This window comes from Columba livia, chromosome 6 (genome assembly GCF_036013475.1).
Source record: "Columba livia isolate bColLiv1 breed racing homer chromosome 6, bColLiv1.pat.W.v2, whole genome shotgun sequence".
Taxonomy (NCBI): Eukaryota; Metazoa; Chordata; class Aves; order Columbiformes; family Columbidae; genus Columba; species Columba livia.
The window spans coordinates 2546224-2564675 of record NC_088607.1 but is presented as its reverse complement, the minus strand read 5'-3'; the positions used below and the strand labels follow the sequence as shown (position 1 = coordinate 2564675).

General features: G+C 41.9%; 1 long non-coding RNA gene across 1 annotated transcript in view; it reads left to right on the top strand.

Moving 5' to 3' along the window:
- The window catches only part of LOC110363080 (uncharacterized), a 115079-nt gene that overhangs the window by 18405 nt on the left and 78222 nt on the right, over positions 1-18452 (top strand). The window contains exons 5-7 of the long non-coding RNA XR_010473361.1: positions 1806-8323; positions 8936-12193; positions 14564-14731. This is a non-coding gene — a long non-coding RNA (uncharacterized LOC110363080). The remainder of the gene's footprint in view (positions 1-1805; positions 8324-8935; positions 12194-14563; positions 14732-18452) is intronic.

The window sequence follows — 18452 nt, the reverse complement described above, 5'->3', positions numbered from 1 at the left end:
AACAAAAAGATCATATCTGGATGTTGTTTTTTAATTTATTTTCACCTTTTTGTCTCCTTTGGAGACCCCTAGTGTATCAGCACTTTGTTTACCACAAATTAAACCTTAGCTGATTGTTTACCAGACTGGAGACCCTTGTGCATTACTCCAGCACTTTCCCTTTTTTTAATAATCACAACCTGGGATTCATTTGCAAGAGGCCCTAATCTGCATGAGAATTATACAATTAACTTTTGATTAACCGCCTAGTTCTTTTCGAAGCCACCGTGTATAGGATACTCTGCATTTAAATAATTTTCCTTAAATTGGGAGCAGGCCTTTCATTAAACCGGTGAGTTTGACTAAACAACAACATTTGGAGATAATCAGGGTCAAAACAATAGGCGAGGCTGCAAGGCTAGAATGTCATCTTTAAATATAACAGCTGAGATAAAGGCACCCAGATTGCGCCTTATCGAAACACAAAAAATCAAAGCTCTCTCTTGTCTGTGGCAAAATACCAGGCCCTAGTGTTTAGGGCGACCATTGTTTGGGCCTATAAGTGTTGCAGGATTTGCATTCAGAGAGCCGGGTCTAACACACATTACATCACGTAGGGTACTTATCTCGGAGTCTGACAATAATTATCAGGAAGAATATACTCAGAATGACTTTTTTGTGATTTTTATGCATCCCCAACACAAGGAAGGGGAGATAACAGCTTTATGAAAAAGGGGAGAGTCTCCAAAGGCTCTCCCTGGAGCTGCGTTCTTCGATTAAATTTGCTATGCCACTCTGGTGTGCTGAACAAGTGGAAAGAAAGACTATGAGGCTTTTATAGAGGGTAATAATAGTCCTGAACACAGCCCTTACCAAAAGATAAGATCCATTGTCAAAACAAACAAAAGGAGCGGTATTAAACACCACTTGAAGAATATATATGAGCAAAGTTTTAAATCCTTGGCTTCTTTTTTCATACCTTGAACCCGCCTTTATTGTGTGGCCGTGTTCTAAGCAGAAACCTTTGCAGGCATGGAAGTTCTCGCCTTTCCCTCTATCATGCGCCAGGGGTTAGTGGTAGGGTCGATCTCTCATCCCAGGAAATACAGAGAAGAGACTTAAGCCGAGTTTGGTGTCTGGTCTTTTTTGACACATTTGTCAACGATCCAGTATATTCTTCATGTAATGCCTTTGTTGAAGGGCGTTATAATAAATTACTGCTCATTTTTCACAAGATGACTGTATTCTTGCATCAAAGGCACTGCTCATCACAAGATGGTTGAGGGTGCTGTACCCCTAGGTTGGACATGAAGAAGGAATTGTTGGCCCTGAGGGTGGTGAGAGCCTGGCCCAGGTTGGCCAGAGAGGTGGTGGATGAACCATCCCTGGAGACATCCCAGGCCAGGCTGGACGGGGCTCTGAGCAACCTGAGCTGCTGAAGATGTCCCTGCTCATGGCAGGGGGGGCACTGGGGGAGCTGGGAACGTCTCTCCAACCCAAACCATCCCGTGATTCTAACGTATTGACGGCAATGTGCTAATTCCCAGAGACATCCCTTGGCGCTGGATCAGTCTCTCCCTGGCTCTAACAATTCCCAGCCTACTGCCAGCTTTGATTTTGATGGTAATTTGAGTGTCAGTTTTTGTCTAATAGACATAGATTTGACCTGGAAATCAGGCAATCCAGGCTAACTCTTCCTCAAAAGTGCAAGGGTGATGATTGCCAGGGCTGGGTAAAGGGAATGTACATCATCTTGGGAAAAATCATGGGCATAAGGTATAAATTGTAATTTTTTAATTATTATTATTTTTTTTCCCCCCTTACAGCTGTGATTACTGGTTTAGGAATAGACATTTAGCAGCAAGCACGGCGTGTGGAGAAACAAATGTATGGGTAAACAACATGCGAATTAAAGCAACGCTGAATTCTGACTACAAAATTTGCCTGCCACCAGACATTCAAGAAAGAGAAAACTGCTTAAAATAACAGGTACGTTCTGTATATTACTTGTAGTCAAATTTAAAGGCTACGTCTGCGTTTTGATCTTGAGTTGCTTAATGGTTATTTCACCCCTCTGTCACAACCTGCTGTCGCTTGTTCCTACATCTGCTCTCAAACTCCCCGCTGTTGACGTGGGAGGCAAGAAAATCACAAAAAAAAAGTGATTCAAGAAATGTAAACAAGATGTAAAGAAGAGGGAGTGAGAAGTTTTCAAGGGCCTCACTGCTAATGACTACCAAGGATGCTTTTGGAAACTGTAATGCCAGTGGCTGAATGACACTTAAAACAAGAGCTCAGAGGTGTAGTCTGTTTTAAGTGAGAATTCCCTGACAATATTTATGGAGAAAACGAGTAATTAACCAAGATCAGAGGATATGCTAATATAGGATGCGGTCAGTACGGTTTCCAAAGATTGAGAACTTTTGAAACTACTGAAGAAAACTTGTATTCCAATAAACCAGAAGGTGTTGATGTTGGACTATCTAAGAATGACCCCAAGCCATTAGGGAACCTTGGTAAGGTGCTTAGAGACAACCCCCAGCAAAGAGAAACACACTCAAAGGTGTTTCTGAAAAGAAAGGCCAAGGTTTGCTATTGCTTTTATCTCTTTATCTGCTCAATAATCAACAATAAGTGCTTTGTGCCATTCAGAAGTGGAACTGAGGGAGGAATTTTGCCAGAATCATACCAAATACATGCGAGAACTTCTTCTGATACTGTGTCTTTTGCATGAATTATCCCACATGCTTTTAGAATATGTGTGTGCATATATAAAACAGTATGTTTTTAAGAACAAGAGAGGCAGTAAGTGCAATCTCTCTTAAATATACTGTATCTAGTCAAGCAGAGAGGGCTGAACAGATTTTTGCTCAGCTGCTGCACCTGCTTTTCCTTCTGCTGCCTCTTGAGCTCGGACCCGTTCCAAAGGTCTCTCCACGCTAAATCCTGGAGACCCAGGAGCAGGGACCAAGCTGAATCGCAGCTCCCTTACCTGGGGACTGAGAAAGGGCTTTTGGGGAGAGAACAGTGAAGAAGGGCTGGAGAGGAGGAGGAGGGAGCGTGGGGATGTGGTTGGAGTCCGGGATTGAATGATTCATTTGGAACCTCAGAAAGTTCCAAAGTTCGATCCTGACAAAGCTTTGGTGGTTCACATAAGTATCTTTGTTTCAGCCTTCTCTTTTTTCCTCTTTTTCTCTATACTCCTTTTCCTGAGCTTTTATTGCTTTCATGGGACCCCTTTCTTCTCCTAAATTGAATCCAGGACCTTGCTTCTGTTCCCTTCCTGCTCGTTTTACCCTTTTTACCCCAGCAGACTGTGCACCTTTTTGCTGCTGCAATTTCAAGTCGCTTGTGGCATTCAATTCTTTATAATGTGCAATATGCCATTGATGGAGCATGTCTCATAATGCACAAGCGATCCCAGCCATTCAGGAATTGAGGTGAGTCTCCCAGATTGTGTCTTTTGGTTTAAGAATAAGATTATAGGAAGAAAAATGTCATTGGCATCCTCGTATTTGCCTTCTGGTTGTTGTTGTTTTGTGGGTTTTGTTTGTTTGTGTTGTTTTTATTTTCTTTAAACCTTATGGGTACTTAAAAAAAAAGGAAAAGGAAAGGAATATGAGATGTAGAAAAGCACAGCTTTGTGGGGAATGCTGAGTATCATGGGGTTTGTGATTAAATCTGTATATAACATTTGAATGGAGCGAGAGAAGGTACTTTATTTCCTAAGTAAATCAAAGTGCTTTGATATGGAATAAACTGCTAGTGTGTATTTATACGCTGCTCTTGTAGAGCATCCCACCCACTCCGGGGCATAGCAGCAACCAGCAGCAGCCCTGATGCAAACAAATTCAAGGGTTTCTTTAGCACATAGGGCAGATATGTGATTTTAGGCATCAGCTACTAAAAGCTGGCAAAGTAAGACAAAACAAGCCCCTGCTCTGGGTGATGTGGTCCTGCTGCTGTGGACACGCTTCTCTGCCAGGACAAAGGGGACAAAATTTGGGGAAACGCCAAGGACACAGAAGGAGGGTGACAGCTTCTTGTCCCCATTCCTGGGTGCCAGAGGGGACACAGGCAACAGTGACATCGACCCGTCCTCGTTGGGTTTGTGCTGGTGAAGGCAAGACTCAGGACTGGTGCTGGTGAGGCCGAGTCAAGGTGTGAAGCTGTTGCTTTTAATGCAAATTTCACCAAAACTAGGTGTGAAGTAAGTTGCTGACAAAAGGCTGCAAAGGCAGATCTGCTCCTGACAAAATGCAGCATTGCCTCAGGGCAGATTGTTCCCTCTTCTTTGATTTTGGTTTTTGGTTTGGTGGGTTGGTTAGTTGGTTGGTTTTTTAAATGATTGAGCTGATATTGATCCTTAGCTGCTTCTTACAAGTTTTACAAGTGATACCACAGCTTTTCTGTGTCCAGTTTTTGATTTATGGAAAGATGGCAGACAGGTGTTCTGCTGCCTTGATGGTGCCCATTGCTTCATCCAGCTCCAGCAGAGCCAAGAGTGGAGGGGCTGAACCCACGAGGCCACTTCTTGCCTCTGCCCCAGGCTAACCAGAGCCAGTGCACTGCATGGGACTTGAATTCTTTTTATTTCTGCATTATTTTTATTTTTTTTTAATACGAATTAAGTGTAACTTTTACAGAAATGCTCAATACTGGTGGTGATGATGAGGTGGTCCTACCAGGGCAATGGAAAAGGCATATATGTGCAATGCGAAGAGCAGTACCTGTTTAGAGAAGTCTCACAGACTATTACAGATTCTAAGTGATGGAAGATACATATTGAAGTTGCTTTATTTTATGATTTACACCTCCTTGAGCTGGCCTGCCTGGAACAGTTTTGTTCCTTTCCCTTTGTGCCCTGGTAAAGGTGCATCTGCTAGAAAAGACCAAACTTCCCATTTTGATAAAACTTCTGTGCCAAGACAAGTCTCAATTTCAGGATGTTCAATGTATGAAAGTGCAAAAATTGCAATGTGGTCAGATTATTCATCTCGGATGTAGGAAATTTCACCACAGATCACAGGGAGAAACTCAAGTCTCTGCACTCACATGAACATCGTGATGATTTAGCAACAGGCAACGCTGGGGTATGCTCTCTGTTTTGTGAAAAATATGACAAACCTTGCTTTCCTTTGCACTTTGGTAGAATCCAAAATGAGTCTTTGATTGGAAAAGATTGTGCAGATCTACTCTTAATTTTCCTTTGTGGTATCTAGGAAGCGCCTGCTTTCTTTTTATCCAAGCACTCAGCATCATCTTGAGTTTCAAGATGCATTTACATCAAGTTAAACGAGCCAGCTCAGGTTGTGTAAGACTTTGATTTGTCTGATCTATGTTAAGTATCTTTGCAGGACCAAAACCACCTCTGCAAAGCTGTTTGTAGTTTCATGCTTGTCATGAGCTTTGAACACTCTTATCTGATTCAAAGTACCGCTCAGCCAGGAGAACTTCAGTTGACGCTCCTCAAATATCTGCACGGCCTGGCAGTCAGCAGAGTGCACATTTTTTTCCCATTTCAAGGCGATGTCTTAGTTTGTTCCAGAACTTATATTAAAAAAAAAAAGCAAGTTAGAAAACAACATGCACAGAAACAAGATGCTCACTTATTTTCTGACAGAGTGGAGGGGCCTTTGGGGGATCTTGAAAGCATCTACAGCCAGGAGGCATGTGTGAGGTGCAGCGGGACCAGCACCGTGGAGCTTCTCCACATGACAGAGCCTGGCAGTCTCAGTCAGGAATTATTATGTTTAAAAAGCTGCTGTAGCAAGTAGGAATGGAAGCAGAAAACCTTGGAGATATTAGATTTAAAAAAAAAAATGTTTAAATGAGAGTTTTCACAAGAATTTGTGCCCTTTGCCCTGCACTAATAACCAGGAAAGGGGTTGTTGTGAGGGGACGGCGGCATCAGAACTTGAGAGTCTCATCCTTTTATGAGTCCTTCCACCGATTTCCTTCTGTGGGAAGAGCCGCGTTCTGGCCTCGCGCTGCCTGACATTCCCTTCCCTGCGCTTGTCTGATTTATTAGTTTTTCTTTCCCCCCATCTCTCTGCCTGACAACACCACCTGGGCACGGATCAGGGAAGAACATGCCGACTGCTGGGATCCTGCGGTGCGTGAACAGATGCTCTGTCGACGGACGCGGCGCTGAGCCCTCCGCCGAGCTCCCTACCTGCGCTCTGCCCGCACCCCTCCCTGCAAACCAGTATCACCAGACAGGTCCTGGTTAACGGTATTTGTGTTAATTTAGTATAGTGGAAGCACATATATGACCTTGATGAGGTCCCTGTTGCTATAGGGTGTATAAATTTATAGGAGTTTCATTCTTACCCATAATACAACTTGGAATTTATATCCTCTTCTGGGAAAGAGTTAGATGTACGTGTGGTTATTGTGAATGCATTGCCTTTCTAAAAGTCCAAATCAAACATATAAACTCTTATGTTTCACCTTATAAACTATCCATTAGCACCCTCTCCTAATTAGGGACCTTTTTAAAACCTTTCTTGCTAATATCTGACATTTTTTTTTTTCTGGAGAAGTTAGATAAAATCTGTAATGGTTTCTAGGTTTTATTTCCAGATTTTATAGTAGATTTAGCTCATCTAGGTATAAGGCTAAGCAACTGTACTAAGATAACACTTTTTACTGATAAAAACCAAAGTTCACAGATATATTTACAAATATTAGCACAGCTACTCATTATCTTCATTTCTCTGTCACCCTATTCACCATTAATTGGCTAAAATTGTAAAGGTAGGATGTCATCATGGGTGACCCCTTCATTTACAGTTCTGAATGACAGGAAAGATGAGAGTATTGACAGGGCTGACAGGGAATTTGGAAAGGAGGATGTCTTAAGAGGAAAGATCAGGATCCAATTTTGGTCACTTTAAATTAGAATTTGCACCAAGACATTCAGGAATAGGTGTCAACAGAGAGAGTGAAAGACAAGGCTGAATGAAAGGAGACAAATTGTGACCGGAGAGGTAGATTTGCGAGTTATTTGTATAAAAACAGACATTAAACTGTCTATGTGGATAAGCTGCTCAACCATTGACCTCATTGTCAGAAGTTGAAGGTCCATTGTAGGATGTTCTGCAGAAGAAGATGAAGGCAAAGGAGGAAAGTGATGCTGAAGGGGAAGAGTAAAAGAAGCAAAAATTTCCAGAAAGGCTCAAGAGTCCTGGGGTTTAGTTAAAGGATGAGTAAAGGCTGCTGAAAAAGAATTGAAACAAAGATAATAATTATTGATGGAACTAGACAACTCACCTTAATTTCCCTGAGAACAGAGGTCTTCTCACTGGTGTGCAGCAGGATGGTCTCGTCTTCAGCTGCTCTGGGTTGTATCTCTGATTAATGAACAGACAAATGTATTGTGCAGTTTTACTATCTGGGAATAAAAGTGTCAAACTGTTTCTCTGGGTGGATCAGACCACCTCAGAGATCCTTTCCAACCTCAATTATTGTATGGCTCTTGCAGATACCAATAATATATGGTAAGGTGATTTAAAATCCTCAGCAGCTTCTGAGCCATACTCATACAGGTTTTTAATTATCTTTTGAGGAAAATGATTTTGCAGTGTAGGAAAAGGTTATATTTGTATTACATCCTACCAAAGTGGGTTCAGAAAAGGTGCTTTAATGCTGTCAAAAGATAACCTCTGTCACCCGTCACTGCACAAATGTGAGGGGTGAGGAATTATTATTGTCCTAATTGCACAGGTGAGGAAATGGGATGAAGAAAGGGAGAAGCTCAAGGCCAATCGAAAGTGTGACAGAGCTGGAAACAGAATCCAGGCTCTTTACTCCAATCAATATATTAATAACGTCAATGACCATTTCTCCTTTATCTCTTTTTCTCTTGCACATTACCTCAGTGATGAACATGCTATGCTGTTAAAAAAAACTTGTGAGATTAATCAGTACTGCTGAAAACATAATGGCAGTTGTAATAGCAACTGTAGCCCAGTTGTCTCTAAAATTAAAGATGATGAGTGGTGCTGATGGCATAAAGAAGATGCTCCGTGAGGAGGTGGGTGCCATTGAGTCTTATCATGTGCCCTCTCTACTTTAAACTCTCTTTCCTGGCCCTGGAAAAGTCAGCAGAGAGCAGGTGATGTATTTCTGATTGCTGCCTTTTAGTTTTGCAAAATAACTCCTAAAGCCAATTTGGAGTCGTTACAGGACCATCACTTACGGTGGAGATTCTGCCAGCACGAGCAAACAAGAGAGGATATGATAATAAATGATTTTAAAGGATCTGTTCTGCACTGCTTCCAATCTAGCAGGAGTGAAAAACAAATGAGTTGACAGATTTGCTGCTGAGCAAAAGTTATTGGTAAGTAGCTGAATTCACGGTGCTTGTTTCTTTTTGCAATGCATTTTACATCAAGTCTCATTTTTGACTTCCCAAGTCAGAAGAGCCTCATTCTCTCCCTGCCATTGAGTGAAAACTCTACAGTTACACGCTGGCAGTGTTACAGTAGGGCTTCTCATGCATTATCACATTATTTTTGCTATCAGCTCAAGGAAATGGACACTTGATTCATCTTCTCGCATATATTGATTCAATCCTCCTTTTTAATTTAGCGCTGGAGAAGGCTATTAGCCTCCATTCACATTTACAATAAGATAATATAACCTGATAGCTGTTCTCCAAATCCATTATGGAAGAGGGATAAAATAGTTTTGTTTCTGTGTGTAAGGATCTATTGACTTATTCTCCTCGGCCACATTTATAGCAGTTGCTGTCCTCAGTCTGTATGTCTTAATAGCGTTTCACCCAGGTGGAGTATTGATGAAAACTCCCTCTGAAGAGCAGAGATAACGGTGTGGGTAATGCCTTTCGCTCTAAAAAAGAATCCTTGAACTTCTATGAACTGTATTAAGGCTTGTACAAAACAACCGCTATCTCTAGCATCAACATTAATCATTCTTTTGCAATCCTCAGACTGCAACCCCTGAGTAAGTCTTCTCCTGGCAGCACCTCTGCCTCCATCAGCACCGCCTGAGTCCCCTCCAGCCACATCACCCGCATGTGAGCTCTGCCACCGCTCGCTGTCTGCACGGCAGAGACTTCATCAGAGCATCCAGACTGACCTGCGGACCTGAGAACTGCTGATTTGTGTCATTTCTTACTGTAAGTTGGTCTTGTGACTGCATCTGGAATATTGTGTGCAGCTCTGGCCCCTCAGTTCCAGCAGGACAGGGAACTGCTGGAGAGAGTCCAGCGCAGCCACCAAGATGCTGAAGGGAGTGGAGCATCTCCCGTGTGAGGAAAGGCTGAGGGAGCTGGGGCTCTGGAGCTGGACAAGAGGAGACTGAGGGGGGACTCATTCCTGGGGATCAATATGGAAAGGGGGAGTGTCAGGAGGATGGAGCCAGGCTCTTCTCAGTGACAACCAGTGACAGGACAAGGGACAATGGGTACAAATTGGAACACAGGAGGTTCCACTTAAATATGAGAAGAAACAGTTACCTTAGGCATCCCCATGGTCTCAGGTCCAGCACCCTTTCTCCATGCCCCTGCTCCATTCCTGGCCTCACTAATCAGTCCAATCACTAATTAGTCAGGCCAAGATCATTCAAGACGTGGTTCCTAGGCATGTGCTCAAGAACCCTTTTCTTTCATTCAGAGTGTTTTTCAGCTAATCCTCCTTGGTTTTGGGTAAAGAATAGACACTGTGCCCTTCTGATGTGCTAGAGAGCTTGTGTCACCACTCTTTAAAAGCAGGAGGGAAAAGTCTCTAAGGTTTTGCTAAAAGAGCATTAAACCCAAATGTGTTCTGCCATGCCACATGCAGAAGGCTTGGTTGTCCCAATACTTCAGCCTGTGGGGTGGGCATCACTGAGTATTTGGTAAGAGAAACGCCTGTACCTGGGGGCGGACGGATTTGATTTCTGCGGCTTCACCCATTCCTGCATCTGGAATGTGCTGCTGGGTCTTTGTCAACCTTTTAATGCTCAATTGCCAAAAATACACAACAGCCACTAAAAACATTGCATCTGTCTGCACCCTCCTATGACTACCCATAAACCAATAATTAATTTGCAAATTGGAAAATGAGATGTGGGCAGTGGATAGGTTGTTTGTATTTTTTAATATTGCCTTAGACCTGTCTTTACCTGTAACAGAGTGGCAGTGACCCATTTTCTATGTATTTCTGTTTATATTTCTTATAAAGAATGAAATATGTCAAAGATTAGTAAGATTTTTTTTATATTGCTAAAAATTTCTCAGTGTAATAATACACTTTTTCTAAATATATATATATATATATATATATATATACACATATATATAGTGTTAAAAAGTCATGATCCTAATTGTTCTTGCCATGGAAAAGGTACGACTGAATTAAATTAATACATGGGAGACTTGTTTCATTCTACAGCAACTACTAATGTTCTTTGAAAAGCCGTTCTTTTTTTGAGTTCCTTATCTGAAAAGGTTTGCCGTGTCTTCATGCAAGTAGTTGTCACGCTTTACAAAAATCACAAGCAGCAAAAAGTCAGAATTGTCAGTTCAGAAGACACTGCTTGTTCCACTGGGTAACACCGAGAAAGCAACGCTGGCAAACGATCTTTAGGAAAGAAAAAAAAGGAAAAGAAAAAGGGAAAAAAAAGAGACGGAAACAGCAGCGGAATGAAGATAAAAAGGTTTGCAGGCTTTATTCTCATTGAAGGTTGGCAACGGGAAATCTGTTGGAGTAGAAGAAAAATATCTGATAGGTCATCTGTTGTGTAATGAAGAATAGAAGACAGAAGACAAGCTAGGAGAAGCAAGGTGATTCCAAACCTCGGAGGAGTGTAAGATCTTATGAGAGAAACATGAAAGCAATACCTTTATAAACTGACCAAATTTAATTTACTATCGACGAGCCTTGTAAGACTGCGAGCTGACAAAATCCATTTATAAGGGTATAGGTAAGGCTGAAGTCATACATTTTTCTCCTGTGGAATCATTTCATTATATATTTGCTTCTTTTTTGTGTAGATTTTCTGATTAAAAATTACCACTAAGATGTCAAATATTTCCTTGTCCTCTGATACCTGGGCTTAGTTACCCAATAACTTATTCTGCCTATCCATCTTCTTTAGCCACAATAAAACGTGTTTGCAAAGGATGAACAAAAGCAGATAAATATACTCTCATTTAATATGCACGGCTTTCTGCAAAATGTCCCTATTGTTCTGCTCTATATGTTCCTTGAGAGACACTGGAGTTGTCAGTATGTTTTTTTGCAATATTTTAAATGCTGAGCCTCGTGATCAATGAGCATCATAGCAAACGTGGTTGTGATTTCGAGTAGAAATCAGGACATGATGTGCGTGAGGTTGTGCTTGATTTTGTTTTAATTTGTGGTGCTTCGAGAGATACAAAACCTGGATTCTTTATGCTGGGAAGATGTTTGGATGGGATGCGATATGAGCGGATTGGCACTGCACTATGAGAACACTTTGGGTAGTGACATCCCCAGTCCAGGCCACGCTCTCGCTTGCTGTGTGGAGACAGAAAATGGTTTGTATATTGGTTTTCAAATTCAATGATGGCCGCTAAATGACTCACTCATGTCATTGTGTTTCTGAGGTCATTTTTATAGATACGGTAGGAATTTTTGCTCTCCATGAACAGAGAAATTTGCCCTCAGAGGACACTCTGAACTTTGCTGAAAGGAGGTTGTAGCGTGGAGGGTGGTGGTCACTTCTCCCAAGGAACAAGCGATAGGACAAAAGGAAATGGCCTCAAGTTGAACCAGGGGAGGTTTAGATTGGAAATGAAGAAAAATTCCTTCTTGGAAAGTGTTGTTGGGCATTGGAACAGGCTGCCCAGGGCAGTGGTGGAGTCACCATTCCTGGAGGGGTTGAACAGATGGAGATGAGGTTCTCAGGGACATGAGTTAGAGGTGGACTTGGCAGTGTTGGGTTAACGGTTGAACTTGATGACCTTAAAGGTCTTTTCCAACCAAACCAATTCTATGACATTTGATTGATGGGAGGGAGATACTATCAAGTCCCACCAGCTTCTGAGCTTTATAGACATAGGATTCATTAGCAGGACTTCTCTCTGATCTTCCATTCTGTGGAAACAAGTTGGGGTTGGAGTGCTTCATACTTCCGTGGAGCTCAGTGTTTTTTTGCAGGCCATATGGGTGAAGAAAGCAGAGGAGAGGGGAAAGCTTCACATTACAACAGGCTTTGGAGAACTGTGAGTGTCTTGTTTTAACCCTGATTTAAAGGGGCAGATCTGCAGTAGAAGTCCCTGCTCCTCAATCGTGGAAAAAATGACTAGAAAACAGAGTTAATTTTATGGAGGGGATAATGAAGCCTTGTGGCTGCATTTCCAGGATGCACAGCCCGCACTGAGCTGCAGGTTCAGCTGTGACGGTCCTGGACAGAGCAGAAGACACTGCAGCAAAGTGCAAATCAACTTCTGTGTGACATAATATGGAAAAATGCCGGTGTGATAATGTCATAATTGTGTAGTAAACTAAAAAATAAGAGCACGTTAACCATGAGCACTGTATTACATTGTAGCGCTGTACTACAGTATAGGAGTTGCTTTGCCAGAATCATTCTCTAGCCATTATTTAAAGAAGTTCTGTGTACGGACACGCAAATTTTATTTTGTCTTGTTTTGGAAATCTAATAGAAAAACAGTTAAATTAGGCTAAACCACTTGATTCTGCTACGCGCTTTTAAATGCCATAAAGTAAGAAGATTATGTTACCCCCCTCCCCATAAGTCAGGATTAAACTTGCATTCTCAGGTTTTTGTGCCAACAAAATCCCCAATTTGCTGAGCTCAAATTGTCTAATCTCAAGCCAGAGGCCAGGAGTAGTGATGCACTTCAGAAATGGCAATTGCTGTATTATGTACATGGAAGAATTAGGACTTTTTTTCTATGCTATCAGTGCTCTACTCCTCCTGCCATGGGAAGAGCATGTTTCTTATCTCTATAACCATTGTGCCTTCTCAGCATGGTTCGTGTTGCCTTTTTTCTCACGTACTTGTATTAGAATCGGAAAATTTCACCTGCAGCATAGCATGCATCTATTAAAATCTGTGCCAATGTGCTCATATTATTTTTAAGAGAATGTAAGTTTTCCGTTGTAAAATTCCAGTGGGCAATGAATTAAAAATGACAACTCTATATATAGTGAAAACAAGAAAATAAAATATACAAAACATTGCTAATGATCAGTTCTTGAAAAATTTACCAGACACATACTACCCAGGGAGCTAAACTCATTAGCAGAGACCGATACGAAAGCTGAGATACTCCAGGATGAGGCTCAGACACAACATATTCAGATGAAATCTCTTTAGCAAAATTGTTTTGTTTCCTTCACAGAAATATTTGGCAACAGCATGTCTTCCTTTAAAAAGCAAAAAAAAAGTATCTGGGAGGTTACAGCATCTCATTAATGAGCCGTCCTGATGTTTACGTGCTTGGGAGCTCTTTCCTCCTTGGGGAAGCAGAGGAGCTCCTAATGATGGGCTGGAGATTTCCCATGGTTTATCCGCTGGGTCCCAGTGTTGTTCTGCCCAGCCCGGCATCCCCTGGCGATCCTGTCCCATCGTCTTCTCTCACAGTGGGGCCCATGGGGACTGACAGACCTGGGACAGGCTGCAAAGTGACCTTGGCCATCGTCACGATCCCAAGCACCCTGTTGGCACTCAATAAATGGTAATAATTAACAGGATCTGGATGACCTCACCCGATGACCACATGACTTTGGTTATCATGGGTGACAGAATATGCCAATCCATTAATTTACCAGAGCTACATACCATACGTGGCACTTGAACACTGACACCTTCTAGAAACAGACAATTGTTTCACACCTCATTTGCAAACTAAAGGAGATATGAAATGAATTAAACTTCCTGCAAACACTCAGGAGGTTTACAAAGAGTCCTATCTCTAAGTCTACTGTACTATTTGCATAAAAGAATTCAGTATCAGTGTAATTATTAATGATAATTTTAAAGTAGTTGTGCTGCTTCAGGATTTTTCAGATTAAGAATGTAATGAATTAGTAATAAAATTCTAACACAAATTTATTCCTAAATACAATTTCCTTTCTGGTTGTGGATCTCCTTGTATTTATTATAACAGATGTACTTGTTGAAATAGCTTTTCTCTGGTGGCATGGTTTAAAGATGCATGTCTTCGACAAAGTCAGATTTCTCTTAGAGAACCACTGTAGAAGTCTGCCTTTTCTTAAAGCACAAAAAGTATTCGACTGATGTGTCCCTTCATGCCATAACGACAAATGTCTTATAAATATCCACCTCATCCTCTGCCTTACCCCAAAATCAGCCACATGCCGATTGGTGGTGTGGAGAAGGGAGAGAAGACTTTGAGAACTTGAGCTGCTCCTCTCCCTAATGAAGCCCATTAGCCTGCAGCAGAACCCAGCCTAATAACCCTGCCTAAGTGAGAAAGTCAGGCCTCTTTGCTCTTGATTGCGCCTCTTTGCCGGCTGCCTCCGCGCTCCCCATGTAAATCCTCGCTTACCCCTTTAATCGTTAACACGTACCTTTTTATTTGTTCCCTCCGCATGCCGTTAAGCCTGCGTGACACCGCACATCTGCGCCTCAGCATGTCTTTGCTGCAGACCAGTGAGGCATTAGGAGAGAGAAGATGAGTCCCAGATGTTGGAGAAATGTGGTAGCACTCCATGGAGTACAACTGGGAAAAATAAAAGCCAAAGTTGTAGCGTTTATTGGGCACCACAAGGTAAGCAAGTTCATTTAGTTACGTGGAGGTGGTGACACCTTTTAATTTAGTTTTATATATTTTTCAAAGCCCATCTCTAGAAATTATTTTCTCTTGGTGAAGGTTGAAGCCCAGCCGCAAAGTAAGAAAACTTTCCATTTTCTCCTCTCATTGCTCTCTCCACGAGGCGGTGCTGGCACCTGCGATGCTGCTAAAATTGCTGGTACAGATACAGCATTTTCTCAGTTATCACTTTGGTGAAACGTGTTTTCCTGGGGAATTATAGGGCCTTGTCATCAGCTCAAGGGCAGGTTACAATTTTGTGTTGGTAATTTAGATAATCTTTCATCTGTTTTGATGTTTTGTAAAGTTAGAAAAAAGCAAAATTTAGTTAATCTGGCTGGCGCAGGAAAATCTGGATGTTGGTTTCGTTCACAACAGAAGTCTGCTTCCTTGCCTTCTATCCAGATGGGAACATGCTTTCCTGGTTCGATGGTGAGATCTGGCTCCGAGCCCTGGTTTCCCATCTCTCCAGTGGACATGGTCATGCCATACCCACCAGTCCTCATCGGGAACCGACCACCAAGCCCAGTCCTTCCAGGGAGGCTGATGGAGCTGAAACTTTCCATAACCTAAATTAAAATCCATGTGCATCATATATATCCCATTTTGGCACTCTATCTTTCCCAAAGTGAAAGCCAAACCCTGTGTCCCCATTGCAGGTGACAACAACCCACCCTGGAAAGGCATCAGACTCAGCCAGAGATAAACATGTTATCATGTTCCTGCTGTGGCAAGGCTTGCACTTAAATGGGTGAAACATTGCTAAAATATTGATTACTTGGCATGATAAAAATCCCGGTGGAAAAAGTACTTTTTGTCCTGGAACACTCCCAGAGAAATTTTGCACTGACAGGATTGTTTAATGATATTACCATGAAAAAGAATTGATGTTTGCTGAAAATGAAGATATGCTCTTATTCCATTCTCAACTTTGGCCTCTAGAGAACTAATTTACCAAGACATACTTTTTCTTGTATTTAAGACCACTGGAGCACACGCTTTACATTAGACACCCTGATCTGTGTTAATGATGGCTCTGGTAAAATTTTCATGTTTGAATGTATTTTTCCTAGTGATCCAATTTTCTGTTTAGATTATATTAGCATATTTAATGCGAATAATAGTGGATCCCTGTTTGTTTCAGGATCTCTGGAAAAGTGAACTCGCTTTTTCCCCAAGTTATCTCCCGAAGTGAGAGCTACTGGATGTGGTGCATCCCAAGCACTGACACAAGAGGTTGCTCCAACATGCTGCTGTATTTTAGTCTTATAACTGAAAGGTTAATTGTCTTTAAAATTGTTTGCACATGGGCAGAGCTGCAAGCCCACATGCTTCTTTTACTTTCCTTTCAAGCTGAAGTGTGTGGAGAATCAAAACGTCCAAATTGTTTATTTCAGGTTCAAGGCTGTAAATGGCTTGTTGCTCCCACCAGTAGCTTTTTTGAAGGAAACTGTCTTGGAGCAGCTTTAATTTACACCGTGTAGACTAGAAAAGCAAGATTAGGGGCTTATTTTATTCTAGCAATACATAACTGTTTGGAATTAATTTGAAATGCTATTTTTAAAAGAAACAATAAAAATAATCTGCTTTGTCCCCAAGTGTGGGACACTGGAAGTGGCCCCAGGACATCTGGGCTCATCTGCACCCCTCATGAACTTCAATATAAAAACCTGAGGGGGGATCCTAGTTAAACCCGCAGTCACTCCCAGATTTGGAAAGGCTTGAGAGTTCAGACTTAAAGCGTGTGAATGCTTTAGATCTGGGAAAAAAGAGGTTATATTATTTGTTGTGGGAACAAGTAAGTTTTATAAGTTCCATGAATTTTGCTTCATTGAAGTGTAGAAAATACCGAGATAATCTTAAATTGGTTTATAAAGTGCTAAGCCAAAAACAAACAGACAAAATTGGGCAAATTACTATTTGGTTAACCATTAAGATTTCTCAAGAAGTAACGTTGAAGATACATGGGATCTGAGTAACGTTGCAGATACCCGGGATCTGAGTTTCAAGTAAGGGATGCGCAACCATAGCAGAGTGAAGACCACGACGAGTGGCTGCACAGCTCTGACCTGTCTGTCCAAGGAAGCCAACGGGGAGAGAAATACTATCTGATATTTCCTCCTGGGATCTCTCGCAAGAGCCCTCGCAGTCCTCCACACTGCTCTGCAGCCTTGGCAGACGGCACAGAGGAGAGAGCTGTTCACCCCAAAATGGGAGATGTCTGTTTTTCTTAGTTATCCCAAGGAGGAGACAGGGAATGTCTTGCTGCTCTGAGACTCCAGCTCCGGAACAGCTGCTCCTAACATGGGGTTCTTTGCTAAGTCATTATTTAAACTGAGTGGTGTAGGAAACTGTGAAGGAGGTAGTTATTTGTAAATTTTTATTTTAGTATGTATTTTCTTAACTGGCGACTCTTTAAAACTCTCACTGTGGAAAGTGCTGCAAGTTTAGTATTTGAAGTTTATTTCTCTCTCTCTCTCTTTCTCCTCCTTGTCCTCCTTGTCCTCCTTGTCCTCCTTGTCCTCCTTGTCCTCCTTGTCCTCCTTGTCCTCCTTGTCCTCCTTGTCCTCCTTGTCCTCCTTGTCCTCCTTGTCCTCCTTGTCCTCCTTGTCCTCCTTGTCCTCCTTGTCCTCCTTGTCCTCCTTGTCCTCCTTGTCCTCCTTGTCCTCCTTGTCCTCCTTGTCCTCCTTGTCCTCCTTGTCCTCCTTGTCCTCCTTGTCCTCCTTGTCCTCCTTGTCCTCCTTGTCCTCCTTGTCCTCCTTGTCCTCCTTGTCCTCCTTCTTTCCCCTCCCCTTTCTTTTGTCTATCTATTTATTTATTTTTATTTTTATATTTAATCCTGAAGTTTTTGCATCACGGCAAACAGTTTTCAGAGTACCTTGCTGCCTGCCGTATGGTGGTTAGGGCTGATTTAGGAACTGATAGTACAAGGTGCTGAGCACTCCTTCATGTTCCTGAACACACATTTCTCTGTTCTCTTTCATGCGTTCGGTACCTCCTCGGATCAGACACCGTGTGGCTCATCCACACTCAGTCTGTTTTGGAATTGAATCATGACCCTGCAAATATTAAATCATCGTGTGCTGTAAGAACGATGTGAAATGCTGGACCTTGTCTCCATCTTGATTGTTTGCAGATGGTGGGGTTGTCCTGTAGAAACAGTCAGTGTCTTGACTCACCCTAAAAAATGTTCAACATCTGTGCAAGCACTTTAAAATGTGATATATCTCAGGTAATTAGCACCACATGCCTCCCCACTCCCATTCATATTTATTGATGTATTTATTTTTGCTTGTTAAGATAGCATAAGAATGAAGATGCTTAGTATCTGAATTTTTGGGTTTTAGCCCATATAACGCGTTCTTCTGCTAGTTGTGAGACTTCTCTGTTTATCAGTGTGTTGTTTCACCTTTAGTTCCAAGCAGTTGTTCCACTCACAAAATAGCTCCATTATCTGTGCATTTGCCTGTTTGCTGTAATGAAGACAACTGGATTCGTAATAGTCTATTAAATGGTCTATTAAATAATGTAGTTGCTGGAGGGACCCTGGTAATACTGTATGGAGTAGCAGGGTAATAATTCTGCGATTCAGATGTTGCATGGATTTCCTTTCTATTACAGCTGTTTGAAATGTTTTCTTGAGAGTTTTCATAAATCTTTCTACTTCTTGGCTGGCTTG